The 12689-nt window shown below is 50.5% G+C and overlaps 1 non-coding gene across 1 annotated transcript; it reads left to right on the forward strand.

Moving 5' to 3' along the window:
• The first annotated feature begins 547 nt into the window (after positions 1 to 547).
• Positions 548 to 654, forward strand: LOC130045040 (U6 spliceosomal RNA). Its single transcript, XR_008795518.1, has one exon. It is a non-coding gene; the product is annotated as a U6 spliceosomal RNA (small nuclear RNA).
• The last annotated feature ends 12035 nt before the right edge of the window (positions 655 to 12689 follow it).

Here is a 12689-nt window from a genome sequence, read left to right on the forward strand (position 1 = left end):
GCACGAGGCCAAGTACGGAGCATAGCTCATGCCTGTCCAGTGTGAGACCCGGAGTTTGATCCACAGCACTGCTCACGTGATGCCCAGTACCTCGGACACCCCTGGACCACACGCTGCCAACAGTGGTCTGGGACTCCGGGCGCTGCTAGGGTGCCCTGTTCATCTCTCAAAAAGAAACTGGAGCTTGGACCAATAGCACAGTGGGTAGGATATTTGCTTCACGTGCGGCTGACCCCGGTTCAATCCCTGGCATTCTGTATGGTCCCTCAAGCATCACAAGGTGTAATTTCTGAGTGCAGAGCCAGGAGTCACCCCTGATCATTGCCAGGTGTAACCCAAAAAGGAAAAAAAAAAAGTTGGGCTCCAGAGAGAGTACAGCAGGGAAGGAGAGTGCCTTGCATGCGGCCCACCTGGGTTCAATCCCAGGCACCTCCTAGAAGCTCCTGAACATCAATAGGATGGATCCCAGAGCACAGAGCCGGAAGCAAGCCCAGCTGGGAGTGGCCCAAAAACAAAAATCAAAATCAACAATAAAAAGAAAGAAAGAGTGCTCGCTTCGGCAGCACATATACTAAAAATGGAACGATACAGAGAAGATTAGCATGGCCCCTGCGCAAGGATGACAGGCAAATTCATGAAGCGTTCCATATTTTTAACCACGGCACCCGAAAGGAGAGAGAGAACAAAAGGGAATGCCCTGCCACAGAGGCGGGGTGGGGTAGGAGGGATGGGGGGGGGGGGGTGGGAGGGCTGCTGGGATCCGTGGTGGTGGAGAATGGGCACTGGTGGAGGGATGGGTACTCGATCATTGTACAACTGAAACCCAGGCACAAAAATGTGTAAGTCTACATACAACTGTACCTCATGGTGTTTCACTAATAAAAATTAAAAAAAGAAAGAAAGAAAGAAAGAAAGAAAGAAAGAAAGAAAGAAAGAAAGGCGGGGCTCTGGCTCATGTATCTGTCCATGCATGCAGGCCTGACTTTGATCCTTGCTAGTCCCACTCCCAGCCCCCAGAAACAAACAGAAAAACAAAGGGGCATTCTGTGCATATCATATTTTTTGCTGTTTATTTTTTTGGCCACGCTAGGTGGTGTGCAAGGCGGATTCTTGTCTCTTTGCTCAGGGATCACTCCTGGTGTGCTTGGGGGACCCTATGGAATGCTGGGGATAGAACCTAGACCAGCACCCTACCTGCTGTACTAGCACTCCAGTCTTCAAGAGATATTTCTATTATTATTATTGACTCTCGGAGAGCCCGGCAAGCTACCGAGAGTATTGGATATGCCAGACACAGTAACAACAAAGTCTCCAATGGAGACATTACTGGGCCCGCTCGAGCAAATCGACGATCAACGGGAGGGCCTTTACCTTTACCTTTATTATTGACTCTGGTAATTCTCAGGGCTTACTCATAACACTATACTCAGGAATTATGCCTGGTAGTGCTCAGGGGACCATATGGGATGTCGGGGATCAAACCCAGGTTGGCTGCGTGCAAGGCAAACACCCTCCCCGCTCTATATTATATAGGCCCCATCTACTTTTGTTTTTATTTTATTTATTTTTGCTTTTTGGGCCATACCTGGTGATGCTCAGGGGTTACTCCTGGGTCTGCACTCAGGAATCACTCCTGGTGATGCTTGGGGGACCATTTGGAATGCCAGGGATTGAACCTGGGTTGGCCATGTACAAGGCAAACGCCCTATCCACTGTACCATTTTTTTTTTTTTTTTTTTTTTTTTGCTTTTTGGGTCACACCCGGCAATGCACAGGGATTATTCCTGGCTCTGCACTCAGGAATTACTCCTTGTGGTGGTGCTCAGGGGACCATATGGGATGCTGGGAATCGAACTCAGGTCGGCCGCTTGCAAGGCAAACGCCCTACCCGCTGTGCTATTGCTCCAGCCCCTCCACTGTACCATTTCTATGGCCCCTACTTTTATTATTTTTTAACCCATCCATCCCCCCCCCCCCCCCCGCCCCGTGCCTGGCTGGGTGATTTGGCAGCTTGGAGGCACCAGAGCTGTTTCTGGATACTGAGGACTGACCTGGGGTCTTTCACTTGTGCTCCACAAGCGTTCTAACTCAGCCCCTCATGAGAGATTCATCTGGGGGGCTGCCCAAGCTGTGCCCAGGAGGTTGAGGGCCTCACCTGGGATTCTTGTCTAACCAGGCCATCAGGTCAACGCAAGGACCCAAGGACAAGAAGCGGCTCAGGCCCTATGGTGCAGGGGACCCTCAGGCACGCCAGCAGTGCTGGAGGGTTCCAGGGCCACACCTTGTGGTGCTCAGGGACTTCCCTGCCTGTACCCAGCAATACTCAGGGGACCACCTGGTGCTAGGAATAAATCCAGGTAAGGCACATGCCAGGCATGTCCCTTGACCGCTGTCCTATCTCCTGGACCCTCTCAGAGATTTTTGTTTTGTTTTGTTTTGGAGCTACATCTGGCAGTGCCCAGCGCTTACTCCTGGCTCTGTGCTCAGGGCTCATTCCTGGTGAGGCCTGGAGGACCCTAGGGAATGTTGGGGATTGAGCTCGGGTCAGCTGCATGCAAGGCAAGCGCCCTCCCCGCTGTCCTCTCTCTTCATCCCCTGTGACACGATTATATAATAAAAAAAAAAAAAAGAAGGTAACATTCATGTAAATCCCTTTAGCACAACTAATACAACTGCTCATTTCCACTGGGGTCACCTGGATATTAAGCTGGCTGTTTTGAGTTGATGTTTGCATAAAAGGCTGAACAAGAACAGGAGGTTTGTTTAACGCACAGTTACATTATTAATTAGTATGAATAAATTATGACTTGATTTCATGTTTTTCCACTTCGGAAAAGGTCACCGATCCAGGATTCAAAACATTTCAATGATACAAACAAAAACCGTTCCAAACAGTGTTTCAGGGACTGGAGAAATACTCCAGCCCGCAAGGTGCTTGGTTTGCACACAGCCAACTGGGTTCAAACCTCGGCATCACATATGGTCCCTTAAGCAACTGCTGGGTGTGACCTCAAAGGCAAAAGACAAATTAAAAAAAAAACACACCAAAATAAAACCCAGAGTTTCCAAATCAGTCTATAAACAGCTTCCTGGACTCTGGGGAGATAGTCCAGAATTGAGACACTTGCCTTGCACACAGCTGACCTAGTCTGATCCCTGGCGCTTCATAGGGTCCCCTGAGGACAGAACCAGGAAGGAAATAGTCCCTGGTCACAGCTGGGTGTGGCCAGAACCCTCCATCCTTCACCCCAAACCTCAGAGCCTCTTGGGGTCTGGGATGTGGTGCTGAGCACAATACTTGCTCGTATGAGGCCCTGGGCTCCATCCCTAGCACTAAAAAACAAACAAACTTACGGATAAGGTACTTGCCTGACACCCCATGTAGTCCCCAGAACCCCGCCCAGAGTGATCCCTCAGTGCAGAGCCAGGAATAATCCCTGAGCATCGCCGGATGTGGCCCCCCAAATCCTCTCAAAATTAAAAATGAAATGAAATTAATCTGGGTGGGAGCGATAGAATGGGGGTAGGGCACTTGCCTTGCATGTGGCCGACCCAGGTTCGGTCCTCAGCATCCCTGGTATTCTGCTGGGTGTGGCCCCCGCCAAGAAAAGAAAGACTCTGAGCCCCACTGGTGGTATGGCCCCCAAACCAGAAAGGTAAAATGTAGGGCCAGAGCGATATCACAGCACGAAGGGAGTTTGCCTTGCACGCGGCCAACCGGGTTCGATCCCCAGCATCCCATACGGTCCCCTGAGCACTGCCAGGTGCGATTCCTGAGTGCAGAGCCAGGAATAACCTAACCCCTGAGTATTGTCAGGTGTGACCTAAAAAGGTCCTCCCGTTGTTCATCGATTTGCTCGAGCAGGCCCAGTAACGTCTCCATTGGAGACTTTGTTGTTACTGTGTCTGGCATATCAAATACGTCACGGGGCGCTTGCCAGGCTCTGCCGTGCGGGCGAGATACTCTCTGTAGCTTGCCGGGCTCTCCGAGAGGGGCGGAGGAATCGAACTCGGGTCGGCCATGTTGGCCGCATGCAAGGCAAATGCCCTGCCACTGTGCTATCGCTCTAAGCAAAAAAAAAAAAAAAAAGGTAAAATGTAGTAAGAAAATTAAATTTTCTAAAGAGGCCAGAGAGAGCTCAAACAGCTTGCAAGCAGGAGGCATGTGTGATTCCCGGAAGATAGAATGCCCTGAGCAATGAGGCAGGAGTAACCTCTGAGCACTGTTTTAAGGGTGTGGCCCTTGAAACAGAACAAACAATCCAAAACTCAAACTGAACAATTACATGCTACTACATACGGTACCATGTACAGGACACAGTAAAAATGAAATGGATCCAGAAGATCTATGTCCACAGCAGCAGAGAACTAAGAGAAACTTAATATTCATCCAAAGATAGGAGGTGTTGTTTAGAAATGGTTGTGTCACAATACTCTCTTTTGGTTGTAACTGTTTGTTTTTGGACTATACCCAAAGGACTTACTCCTGGCTCTGTGCTCAGGGGTCACTCCTGGTGAGACTCAGGGACCACATGGCGTACCTAGACTCAAGTCCAGGTTGGTCGATGGCAAGACAAGCACCTTAAACCCTGTGCTATTTCTTCGGCCCCTATTCTAATAAGACAACACTGAATTTCTTTAATTTAAAATAGTTCTTGAGCACTGATACGTGTGTGTTTATATATGTCTGTATATATATACATATATATATATATATACACGTTTTGGGGCTACATCCAGCAGTGCTCAGGGCTTATACAGCTGTCTCTGAACTCAGGGATCATTCCTGGTGGGCTCAGAGGACCATATTACTGAACCCATGTCAGCCATATGCAGGGGCAAGTGCCTTATCCATTATACTATTTTTTGGGGGGTCACACCCGGCGATGCTCAGGGGTGACTCCTGGCTCAGGCACCCAGGAATCACCCCTGACGGTGCTCGGGGGACCATATGGGATGCTGGGAATCGAACCTGTGTCGGCCATGTTGGCTGTGTGCAAGGCAAACACCCTACCCGCTGTGCTATCGCTCCAGCCCCCCATTATACTATTTCTTGAGCCCATTTTTTGGTTTTTTTTGGCCCATGGGTCTACTCCCAGTCTGGTGTCTGCGGGGTCAGTTCTGGTGGTGTTCAAGGGGACCCTGTGGTGCTTGGAACTGATCCTGCAGTTCCCACCTGAAAAGCAGGAACCCTCTTCCTCTGGGTCACCTCTCTGGTCCCTAGCTGAACTGCCGTCTAAACTCTACGACAGAGGCATGCAAAGATTCAGTTATTCCATTTGTGCCTTGGATCCAGAGGTTTGAGTGTCTGCCTACTCTTCAACCATCCCAGGCAGAGGAGAAGGCTGAAGCTGTGTGAAGATTCACAGAAACCTTACGAGCAAAGTTAGGAGTCTAGAAGGCTTCTCAGGCATGCATGTAGACACATACACATGCACACGCATGCACACGCACGCACGCATGCTCATCCAGCAGCTATGGCTTTATCCCATGGAAGAGAGGAGGGAAGGGCAGAGGGCAGAGGGGACTGAAGGAGGGGAGAGGGGAGGGAAGGGAAGGCAGGTGGAAGGGGAGGGGGGAGGAAAGGGAAGGGGGAAGGCGAGAAGGTTTTGCTGCCCAGCCAGTTAGAGAAAACCAAGTTCCATAAATGTCAAGATGCTCGCAACTCTCAGCTTCTTCCCTCCCTCCCTCCCTCCCTCCCTCCCTTCTATTTTATTTTAAAACCGTGGTTTACAAAGTTGTTCATAATAGTTGCATCAGGAATTCCATGTTCCAACACCAATCCCACCACCAGTGTGACTTTCCCTCCACTGTCCTCAGCTTCCCATCCATCCCCCTTAGCAAGCATCAACAAATTTACTTTATATGCTTGTTAGAACAATATGGCAAATGGAATTATAAAAAAAAATACATCAATGAAAGTCCGTTTGTGATTATTGTTGTATCTCACGATGGTGTGTTGCTGAAGTGATTGAGCATTTACTGAGCTGGTGGGTGCCAGTCGAGTCTTTTGTGTTACCGTTTTCACTCATTGAGCTTGGTGGGCTTTTACAAAACTTTCCCATCAAATTTGCTGTGCTCCTATTGGACTGTCAGTAGTGTGAACTTTGGAGGCATCATGTGGCCATGCACTCCAGGGGCTGTGAACCCAGAATGATTGGTTTGTGGTTTGGCGACTTAATGAGGTTGTTGTGGAGTGGCAGATGATGTCGTGTGGGTGGGGGTTGCTGAGCTGTGGGGGGCGGGGGATAGGTGAGTGGAGGGGACAACGCTCAGTTTCATGCAGTGGACTCAGTTTGTACTTGCCTTTGTACAACCTTTAACATTTATTTATTTTTGCCTTTTGGGTCACACGTGGCGATGCACATGGGTTTCTCCAGGCTCTGCACTCAGGAATTACTCCTGGTGGTGCTCAGGGATCATATGGGATGCTGGGAATCGAACCCGGGTTGGCCATTTGCAAGGCAAATGCCCTTCCTGCTGTGCTATCACTCCAGCCCCTATAACAGACATTTTAACTTTATTTTTAAATTTAATCATATTCTGGCCATAGCCAGCTGTGCTCAGGGCTCGCTCCTGGCTCTGCACTCAGAGATCATTCCTGGCAGACTCAGGGGACCATATGGGATGCCAGGGATCCAAGCTGGGTCCACCGCGGGCAAGGCAAATGCCCTTCCCACTGTGCTATCACTCAGGCCACTCAGGATCTCTGCTGGCAGATTCAGGGGGTCATATGGGGTGCCGGGGATCCGAGCCCGGCTGGCCGTGTCCGAGGCCGGCACCCTTGCCGTTGTGTTCTAAGGCGAGACTTCTCTCTCTCTCATCCCGAGGAAGCGTGCAGGTGCTCTCCCCGGGGGACTGCAGGTTCTGGACTGCTCTGGATCATTGTTTCCGACCACGGCCACACTGTGGGTGAAATAACTGGTGACTCTCGCTTTGGAAGGCTCTGTGGATGTCAGGTATTAATATTTCAAGGAGAGGGTGGTTGTTCTCCCGGGCCCGCGAAGAGGGCTGAGAATGTCCCTGGCTACTTGCTGTGGCACAGTGCTCAGCAGGGCTGTCTGGAAGCTCTGAGCTCGTGTGCATCTGAGCTGCTGAAATGACTCACACCAGCTCCACCCTCGGGGCTGAGGCCCCGGGTCCTGGTTGCATCTTCACGGTGTCAGATTCTAGGCACAGCTCTCTGCCGACAGCAGCCGCCAGGTTAATCATTGAAAGAGAGAACTATTTGAAATACAGGACATGCCAAGTTCGGCTGGCTGTTAGCTTCTAGACTCGCTGCCAAGAGCTCGGAATCTGTCCTTGTGATTTTGTCTCCTACATGCACCTTGTTAAATACTATTCATTTCATTTATTTATTTTTTGGGGTTTTGAGCCATTCTCAGCAGTGCTCAGGCTTACTCATGGCTCAGTGCTCAGGCGTTGCTCCTGGCGGTGCTGGGGAGTCATCTGTGATGTCAGGGATTCCAACCAGGGTTGTCATGTAAAAGGCAAGCCCCTTGAGTGCGATTAAAACTACGGAAAGAGGGGCTGGAGAGATAGCACAGCGGGTAGGGCATTTGCCTTACACGCGGCCGACCTGGGTTCGATTCCCAGCATCCCATATGGTCCCCTGAGCACCACCAGGAGTAACTCCTGAATGCAGAGCCAGGAGTAACCCCTGTGCATGGCCAGGTGTGACCCAAAAAGCAAAAAACAAACAAAAAACAAACTACGGAAAGTTCCTTATTATATTGTACCTAAAACCAGATCAATGCTTTGCTTTCTAATCTGGATTCAACCGCCCCCAAAGCATAAACCTGGTCTTATGTTGGAAAAAGCCACTGACTGTGCTGGGTCATGGTATCCCAGAGGCTGCAGAACTAATCTCTAAGGACTGGAGAGATAGTCCAGTGGGTGGGGTGCTTGCCAAGTGAGGAGCCAACCTGGGTTCGATCTCTGGCACTGTAGATGGTTCCTGAGCCCAGCCAAGAGTGGTTCTAGAGCCAGAAGTAGGCCCTGAGCACTACAGAGTGTGACCTAAGAAAACAAAACATAAAGAATTAAGGTCACCATTACTAACCTGTCTGAACCTGTGAAACGAGGGGCACATTGGTGAAGAACATCAACTGTGCCAATCAGAAAGACCTGAGGGAGACCCCCAAAAAAGTATGACATTTAGGTATTGGATAACAGTTCATTTTTAAATTTTTTTTTTCTTTTTGGGTCATACCCGGCGATGCTCAGGGGTTACTTCTGGCTTTGCACTTAGGAATCACTCCTGGCGGTGCTCAGGGAACCATATGGGATGCTGGGAGTCAAACCCGAGTTGGCCATGTGCAAGGCAAATGCCCTATCCGTTGTGTTATCGCTCCAGCTCCAATTGGATAACAGTTCAAAGCATTTTAAGAAATAACACTGGTGGGGTTGGAGCAATGGCACAGCAGGTAGGGCATGTTTGCCTTGTACACAGCTGACCTGGGTTTGATTCCCAGCAACCCATATGGTCCCCTGAGCACCGCCAGGAGTAATTCCTGAGTGCAGAGCCAGGAGTAACCCCTGTCTGTGCATTGCTGTGTGACCCCAAAAGAAAGAATACCCCCCCAAAAAACCAAAATCGTTGGTTTGTCCTCACCCCCTCTCTCCTTCACCCCCTCCTTGCAGAGAATTTAGGGTTTATTACTTCCCCACAGTGCTCCCCAGGCACGCCCAATTCCATCAGGGACTCCCAATCCTCTGTGTTTATCTTTAATGGCTCCTTTTTTTTTTTTTTTTTTTGCTTTCTGGGTCACACCCGGCGATGCACAGGGATTACTCCTGGCTCTGCACTCAAGAATTACTCCTGGTGCTGCTCAGGGGACCATATGGGATTATGGGATGCTGGGAATCGAACCCGGGTTGGCCGTGTGCAAGGCAAACGCCCTACCCGCTGTGCTATTGCTCCAGCCCCTAACATCTCCTTTTTATAAGTCTTCCCTATGAATCACTTATCCCCATATCAGACCTGTAGGTCAAAATCTTCTGAGGGCTCTGGATTTTGATGTGTAAGTGAATTAATACTTTTCTCTTTCCTTTTTGTCCAATGCATAGGCATAGTTTACTTTAGAGCTATGTCCTTTTTTTTGTATAGACACAGGAAGACAGTTAATGCTATGCTCATGTAACTTAGGAGTTAATTGACACCAACTAATATTTACTCTTTGGCATCCATCATATTTACGTAAGTCTCAGTTGCCCTTGGTTCCTAATACCCGAAAAGAAGGGTCCCAGAGAGGGACAAGGATGATCCAGGGCACCAAAAAGGAACAGGCGAGGGCCGGAGTGGTAGTATAGTGGATAGGGCGTTTGCCTTGCATGCAGCCAACCCGAGTTCAATCCCTGGCATCCCCTATGGTCCCCCAAACACACAGAGCCATGAGTAACACTTGAGCAACATTGGGTTTGAGTCCCCTCCAAAAAAAAATGTTCCAGAGTTAAAAAAAAAAAAGGGAATAAGAGACAGGCACCATAAGAAATATAGTAAGTGAAGTGGAGTTCATGCACAATTCAATCAGCTAATCAGTGGCTGAATAAATAGCAGTACTCCTACATAAAAAAAAATAGTAAGTTAAGAGCACGGTCATCGAACAAACTCTGACATGACCCCAAAACAAATGACTGAATAAAGACCCTGCTGGGGTTAGGAAAGACTAACCTGGCCTGAAGACTGTAGTCTGGGTTATATAAGGAGAGATCCCCAGGAAGAGCCATCCTTTAAGCTTAATATATCTCCTACTGAGTTCATACAAAATGACTTGAGATATTATTAAGAAGTAAATTTACGATGATTGTGTAAATGGATAGGAGAAAGCAGTACATCCTAAGATAGAATTCTGCCCTTGGGCGGATCTCCTAGCAGGAATAGAGAGTGCTGAGCACTTAGATAGGATTTTGTCCTTGAGTATCTCTGAGAACTTCCCCTGAAGGAAGGCTTTACATCTGTTCATTGCTTCTGATAATGTTCGACCACACCTACATGTAATTGCTACCCCAACCCTTCATGATTTCTCTACAAGTAATGCTGTGAGATTTGAATAAACAGCCACTGATTAACAACCAGCCTGGTGGCCCCTATTCCTTTATTAGTCCATCACTGTCAGCCTGCTGGGGGGATGGTTTTCAACAGTGCACCAAGTGGACTGTTGGGTCTCTGTGGGCTGGCGGTGACACCTCGGAATAGAAACATTTAGGAATGTGGGGTGTGCATTTGAGGACCACACACACAGCAGAACCAAAAAGCTTGGCCTTTACACAAGGGATTCAAAACACAGTTTATTTTTGTGAAGTCAGAGAGTTTTTTTCTTTTTGGTTTTGGGTCACACTTGGTGGTGCTCAGGAATTACTTCTGGTTCTGCACCAAGAATTATTCCTGGTGGGCTTGTGGACCATACAGGATGTGGCCTATGCAAGATCACTGTCCTACCCATTGTACTCTCTTTGGCCCTGTAAGATAGCTTTTATTGACCAACACTTGCTTAGAAAGATGGGGGAGGGGCAGAGGAAAGGACTACTGTTCAAGAGAGAACTTAAGGGGCCAGAGCTGGGAGGGCATTTAGCCTTGAGCTGGCCAAACCAGGTTCAAGCCCCGCAACGCCAGAAGAACGCCAGAACCACCAGGAATAATCCCCGCCAGGAGTAATCCCAGAGCACAGAGTTAGGAGTAAACCCTGAGTACCACTGGGTGTGGCCCCAAAACAAAAGAACCCAAAAAGAACAATGAAAAAAAGAGACCGGGAGAAAGAGCAAGCAAGCAATCAAGCAGAGACCTAGAGGCAGGCCAGCGAGGTAAGTGTTCAAAGGACCACACTTCCTTATCCCTAAAGCGCCAGCTTCCTGGCTCCAGGCAATTTAGTTTTTAGGAACTGTTTCCCAAAAAATTGCAGTTGTTGCTTCAAAGGCATTGCAACAACGAAAACAGCAGCAATGACAAATCCCAGGCTGTTAAACAGATTTATAGCCCAAAGGAACTATGTGCTAAGCAAGTTTTTGATGATGACAAGGGTCACGGTTCCAAAAGGAGCAGCTCCACTTTGCCTTACGAACCAGCCAGCACGCTCCTGGTGGGCCGCCCAGGCTCCATCACGCCCTCCACGGTTCCGAACCTCCCCACCTCCCCGGGTCCTTGCACCCACAGCAGCTGGAATTTGCAGGGCGCCGGGGCCGTGGGAGAGCGCTTCTCCGGAATCAGGGCTCCGTGGTATTGGGAATAATGGCATTTAATTAGATATTCCAAAATGTTAATGAAATACGAGCGCGGAAAGCAAGCTGGTCTCGGGAAAACTTAATTAACACTTTGGAGAGGCTCCACTAAGGAGTCGCAATTGAATTAGGCGAGGGGCGAAGGGGAGAACGCGGAGGAGAGGATCGGTCTTCTGTGATCAGGTTGCAGGGCCCGAGAAACTGATCTGCAATCGATTTCAAAGAAATCAACGCGGGGAAATTCTCTCTGAGGCTGTCTGGGTGCGGCCGGTGCAAGAAAGGAGCCGGGGAGCCGCCAATCGAGAATCCCAATTCAAAGGGAAGGTCTTGGACCCACATCAAAAGGACGGGCGGCTCGGAAAGTTTTCTGGGGAGCGACAAAGGCTTGGAGGCTGGAAAAAGCGCCGTGGTCGTCACCTACCCAGGACAGGGAGGCGGCGGCCGCCGGCGGAGAAAGAAAAATCTGGGCTAGAATCGCTCGAGCTAGCGCTGCAAAGCAACACTGAAAATCTGAGTTCATGCACTGAAAAAAAACTTTCGCGTTTAATTTTGGTGAACAGGGTTGGTCTCAACGTTTTCTGCCAATTCACGGGCTCATGAAAGTTGGAAAACACACACACACACACACACACACACACACACACACACACACACACACACACACACCCCGCACCGTGGGGGGAGGGGTTTGAATAAAAGTGTTTAACGGTTGCTGGACTAACTGTCGCTCCAAGTTCGGTTTTCCGATCCCCTGGCTTTTTCCTCCTCAACTTCCAAATGTGGAGCGGGCGACCGAGCTGGACGGAAAGCCTGGATCGGAGAGGGATGGTTCATAAAAACAACAACAAAAACACACACACAAAAAACCCAGAAGCGTCCTCGATCGGCGCCCCGTCCCAAGTTGGGGTTGCAACAGTCGCTCCGAGCCGCTCCGGAGGCGAGCTCTGCAAACTAACAGGAGTTCTTTGTGTCCCGGAGGGTGGTGCCGGGCGGGGAAAGTCCCTTGGCAGGGCACCGAGGGCGGCGAGGTTGGCCTGGGGCTCCCCGGTCTCCGCCGGGGTTGCGGCCTCGCAGTTTGCAAGGAATTTCGGGGTGCAGGAGGGAAGGGCGAGCCCCGGAGGGCGGCGGAGGCCGGCCGGCGCGCGGCCAGGCGCCGGCCCGGGCCGCCCCCGGCCTAGCTGGCCGCTCGGGCGCCCCGGCTCCCCTCCCCCACCCGGACGGCCGCGCAGGCCCCAGGTGCAGCCATGTTCTTGCTCCCACCACCCGCGCCTCCATTGACAGTCCTTGCTGGAGAGGGCCGGGCGCCGCGCTCGCCGCGTCCTCGGGCTCCCCGGCTCGGCGGCGCGCGGCATCCTGGGAGTTGTAGTCCGCCGCCCCCGCCCGCGCCTTGGCGGCCGCGGACCGGAAACTACAACTCCCGCTGGGCGGCGCTGCGGGTGCGCAGGCGCAGCGCGCCTTCGAGGAACAAAAAA

Source organism: Sorex fumeus, unplaced genomic scaffold (assembly GCF_029834395.1).
Source record: "Sorex fumeus unplaced genomic scaffold, SorFum_2.1 ptg000126l, whole genome shotgun sequence".
NCBI lineage: Eukaryota > Metazoa > Chordata > Mammalia > Eulipotyphla > Soricidae > Sorex > Sorex fumeus.